We start from the raw sequence: 6,078 nt of genomic DNA on the forward strand, positions 1-6,078 counted from the left end.
CCACCTCATTAGGTCTGATCTGCAAACGGATATGAATAATAACACATAGATAACGCCCAGATCGATACAAACAATCATACTCATGAGTACAAATATACCGTGCTAGGAATCGAACCCGCGACCGTCGGATATAAAGCGGTGTGATGCATTATGAATATTGAATTGAGAATACCATCTAAACATAGATAAGATATATGTGAAGTGTTTACTACGTGTTATCAATACGGACTATCATCTGCAGACTTTGAACTGATCTCAACATGTTCAGGGCAGAATCCGCTACGTAACGGGTTTTTCATAACTAAGTGACAGATGTAGGTTTTTTGTTCGCATTTTTATTGCTAGTACACAAATTTATTAATTTTATTTATCTTCACGAGATGTTCCTTACTGTTGAATCTGAATGATCATGTTTTTGAAATCGTTGGTATGCAAGCGCGTGTAAATAAATCGGAACATATTATTATCAAGTGGCTAATTTCTCAAATAATTATTTATTTAATTCGTGTAATCCAAGCGCGTGTAAATAAATCGGAATTGAAATATTATATAGTGGCAAAATTGTCAAATAGTTATTTTTTGACTTCGTGTTATCCAAGCGAATGTAAAGAAATCGGAATTGAATTATTATATAGTGGCAAAATTCTCAAATAATAATTAATTACTTCGTGTTATCCAAGCGAATGTAAATAAATCGGAATTCGATTATTATCAAGTGGCAAAATTATCAAATAATTATTTAATATCATAAATAATCTCAAAATAGCGACGATAAATTATATAAAATTGCAAGTAACATAAACAATAATACTTAACAAAAATAACCCACATTCTATTAAGAAAACAATCATCTAAATCGGTTCAGCATTATAGAAGTCATCTAGTAGACAACTAAAAAAACACAGCTCATTTAAGAACCTCTAAAATCTTACGTCTATTTAAAATAGAATTGAATTAAACTATTTTCGAATAGACTTGTTTATACACACTTTTATATCGTTGTTATTTTTTTAATGATTCCAACGGAATATTCCCGGGTAGCGGAAAAATAGAAACATATAAAAAACGCGTAAATATGACTGTACATATATTCCGCCCCCTGCCCCGCCGCTTCCATGACCGCTACCATTGTTGTGGGGCGCCGGGGTCTGGGGGCCGTGGGGGGTGGGGAGGGGGGGGGTAAATCCATTTGACGGGATATTCTATATTATTTCATTGACTTGTTAAAGAACTGGCAAAAGGTGACTTTGCACAAAGTCCTATAGCAAGTGAAGAGGAAACATAATTACAGTATTAATATTTAGAAATTAAGATTTTAGTGGTCTTGCGGTTTAATACACTGCTTTATTTCCGATGGTCGCGGGTTCGATTCCTCGCACGGCACAAACATTTGTATTCATGAGTATGATTGTCTTTGGCGGTCTGGGTATTTTCTATGTATAATACGTAGCTGTCTCATCACAAGAAGAAAGAACAAGAAACTTGTGTGTTGCTCTTTTATTTAAAGCTTACGATTATTTAATCGTAAGGTTACATTTTTAGGTCGAAACGTGTGAATACAAACTACCAGCTAGCAGTTAATTAATTTATTAGGGTCAAATATAAAGACACAATGAGGTTAAGTCAGTCGTAGTGATTAGAGCATACCAGTCCCTACAACCAGCACTCGTTCACGAGTATGACGTATGACGCAGCCATTATAAAATAAGTAAAAATGTTATCCGTGGAATAAAGTAGCTACCCGAAATTAAATATAAACCTATACATATAAACAAACAGACGTTTGTAATATTGAAATAAGCGTTTTTAACTACATGCATATGAATATAAATACGGTACATACACCAAAACAACACTTTTTACAATTTTGTCTGTCTGTCTGTCTGTTTGTTTGTTTCGGCTAATCTCTGAAGTGGCTGGACCGATTTTGACGGGACTTTTTTGGCAGGTAGCTGTTGTAATGAGGAGTAACTTAAGCTACTTTTATTTTACAAAAATAAAGTTAAATTCCACGCGGACGAAGTCGCGGGAACAGCTAGTATGTAATATATTCATTGTTTTTTAAATACCCGGTCTCACAGACATAAATTCAATACAAATTCAAAATATCTTTAGATATTCTTGTAGGTCTATTACAGACTCTTATGATATCTCAAATCTACCGTCAGTTCGGAATGATTTCGAGATGAGAAAAACTGACAAGAAACTCAGCTCGTATTCTTTTCAAATAAATGTTATAAGTACATGTTTACATAATACAGTTTCATTTTTAAATTCAAATTTAGGAGAGTAGAGTGACCACCAACATATGCTATTGCTAAAGCAGATAGTCTAATCAGTTTTCGTAACCCTAACAGACTAGTCGCCACAAGCAACAACCGTTCACGAGTATGACGGATCGCACACATGATGTTATAAGATTTTATGCCATAAATAACGACTTGAATTTGCCTCAAATGGCAATTGTAACCATTCGTCATAATTGCACTTCGCTGATACTAAAAGTTGCGTATGTGCACTTTAGTTCGTTAAGGTAAGTTGGTTAAGGTAAACCAAGGTATAAAAAGTAAAAAAAGGTTATATAACGTACTACATTAGGTACAAACTTCCGTGTCATTATCATCATCGCAGCCCGGAAGACGTCCACTGCTGGGCATAGGCCTCACTCAAAGATCTCCACGACGATCCTGCGCTGCTCGCATCCAATGCCTTCCTAGACTAGATCGTCGGTCCACCTTGCTGGAGGCCTTCCCACGCTGCGTCTTCCGGTCCATGGTCGCTATTCGAGAACTTTACTGCCCCAACGGCCATCTGTCCTACGAACTGTGTGCCCTGCCCATTGCCACTTCAGTGTCGCAATTCTTCGGGCTATGTCGGTCACTCTGGTTCTTCTGCGGATCTCATCATTTCTGATTCGATCACGCAGAGAAACTCCGAGCGTTGTGCAGATCTGAGCATTGTCCAGATTTTTAAAAATAAATTTAAAAAAATACTCATCATCACTCAGGAAACTGTGCTGTGATGTGTCTGCACTCCAAATGCAGGGTAATGCAAGGTCAGCCTGCTAGTATCACCAGAACATTACGTTTATTTTATGTTTCAGTGTGTAGTTATGTTTGATATTTATTTATATACGGTAGTATGTCGTAAATGTTTACTCTGTGTTATCCGCCTAGATCTATGTATGTATGTGTATTATTATTTTATTATATTTATTATATATATGAAAGTATCTGCAGAATACCAGCGTCGTGGCACCCCGTCACGACATAATTGCTGAGCGGAGACCTATTCAGTACTACAAAATTAATTTAAACCTATAAAAGTAATTTACTGAAAATAATTTTTAAATTATTAAAAATTATTTTCAGTATTGCTATGTACCATATAAATAATTTTCTTTCTTTTTTTTTTTCTTTTTTTCTTTCTTTCTTTCTTTCTTTCTCTTTCTTTTTCTTTTTCTTTTTCTTTTTCCTTTTCATGAGGCCCATAGTTAGCGACCATGTCTCTGTGCCGTAAGTCATCACAGTTCCGTGTACTACCTTATAATATTAAGCTGTATGTAAATGTTAAATAATGCTCCGACAAGGCCGATTTTATCTTAGATATGGTAGTGAATAATTAAAATATTTAGTATTGACTTAGTTTCGAGGCGCGGTGAGGAAAAATCTAGTATTTGTTTGTACATTCTGTCACGTTTCGATGATGCAATTCATCATTACTGACGATAATGATTAGAGATTGAATTGAAATCTTACATATTGACTCAATTGTATACTACACTAGCTGTACACGCGATTTCGTCCGCGTGGAATTTAACTTTATTTTTCTAAATTAAAAGTAGCGTAAGTTACTCCTTATTACATCAGCTATATTCCAAAAAAGTCCTGTCAAAATCGGTCCGGACATTTCAGAGATTAGCCGGAACTGACAGACAGACAAAAATTGTAAAAATGTTATTTTGGTGTATGTACCGCATTTATATTCATATGCATGTAGTAAAAACGGTTATTTCAATATTACAAACAGACACACCAATTTTATATATATGTATAGATATGGGGTACTATCGCACATCCGTCAGGCGGGAGTTGGCCTTCAGCCGCTCCATAAGTACTTCAGCGGGTTTGGAGTGCCATCTGCACTCGCCCCTATCGTCCGGTGAAGCTGTAAAGGCCAGCTACGGCCAACAGCATTAGAATACTGCTCAAGAAAAAACTGCATTCTTACAGATCATAATATTAGACTTGATGGCTTCGATTGTCTAACGGTTAAGCACAACGATTTACTTCCGATGGTCGCAGAGTCGATTCCTCCCACGGTTTGTATCGGTCTGGGTGTTTTCTATGTATACTATGTAGGTCATTGTAGGTACAAAAAAAAGTATTTATATCAGTTTTCTAGTACCCATAACACAAGCTCTATTTACCGTGGGACTAGATGGCGCTGTGTTAATTGTCCAGGATTATTTATTAGGTGCATTATAATTATAACTAGATTTCTCTCGTGTCCAAAATATAATTATTTTTTACACACTGAAATGTCTTTAGTAATACTAAATTACATATTTTTAAAAAATACACTTATATTTTTTTGAAATGGTTTATAAAAACATCTGTTGCCGATTAGGTCACATTATGTCTGTATGGTCAATGAACTGTCTTACCTAAATGAATCTTTCCTTACCTACATCTTACATATAAATTCATAGCGCTGACAATGTTATCTGATTGAACAGAGATTAAGTGCGTAGCGGTTTCTATATTGATTGTCGCATGCCTAATTCTTGTTAATGTAAATCTAATTAAAACAACATTTATTTAAAAGAGCAACACACAAGTTTCTTGCTCATTCATTTTGTGATGAGTCTGCGTTCCGAATGAGCGGTAGAATAAAAAAAATATGACTATTCAAAAGTACTTATATTAAGTTTATTTTAATAAAGATTAATTCTATTGCTATTTCTATATATACACCTTAACAGAGCAGCCTTATGCCTTATATAAACCTTGAAATTTGCACTCAAATAAAACCCAAATATACTTGATCACGACTTCTATACCCCTTATGGTATAGTCAGAGATAGCTTATGTCAACTGTCGAATTTATGGTGATTTATGGTTTAACACATTTCGATATATTTTTGAACCAGACCTTTCTAGTCATAGATGTTTATCACCGGATGTATTTATCACCGGAAAAAGCATCAAAAGTCTTGAATTGATATAAAGATAGATCCAAAATATCCCTCGGTATGTTATTGTAGAACTTAGTAACTTCATGGGAATTGATCCCATGAAAACTTTATAACTATATCTATTATGTATATAAATGTAGTATAATATTGCTATTTTTAAAATAAAGTGAACATTCTTGTGTGTACATGTATAAGTACATAATATTTGTATACAATTATATTCATTTTTGCCTTGCCTTTACCCTATTATTTGTGATCGGCACATCTGAACATACTTTCCTTTTAGCACATCTTTAACAGAATCCATTCATCTTTTTTTGATCAATCTTTTTTTTTGTTCATGGTTATATACCTACTTTCTTTAAGACACGGTCCTTGCTCCGCATAACATGCTCATACCAAGATACCATATTGCGAATACATAATGCACGAAGAACGCGTTTTTGTATAAATATATTCAGCTGGTTTAACCTAGAACTAAATTATATATTACATTATAAAATGTACATGTAACTAAGGTGACTAATCTTGAAGTAATCAAATTGGTAAACTAAACAAATATTATAAAGATTAAATTTTTATTGATACTGATTTCAAATTGTACTAAGTTTCCATTAAAAAAATAAATAAAATTGTCAAAACGACTATATTTTTTGTTTATCCTATTTTATGTCTGTCATTTCAGAACTTATTCTACATGAACCGATTTTCATGATTCTCTTTTTTGTTTAGAAACTGGTACCTCTCATGTGACATTACCCTTAACAAGTGAAGTCGATGTGGGTGGCTTTTTGGCTGAACACAGTATAGTTTATATGTTGGGTAAACTAAAAAAAATGTATCTGTTATAAAAATACTTTGACCTATTCTTAAGTATATTT

Source organism: Achroia grisella, unplaced genomic scaffold (assembly GCF_030625045.1).
Source record: "Achroia grisella isolate CSIRO2021 unplaced genomic scaffold, CSIRO_AGI_Agris_v1 utg241, whole genome shotgun sequence".
In the NCBI taxonomy this organism is placed as follows: domain Eukaryota; kingdom Metazoa; phylum Arthropoda; class Insecta; order Lepidoptera; family Pyralidae; genus Achroia; species Achroia grisella.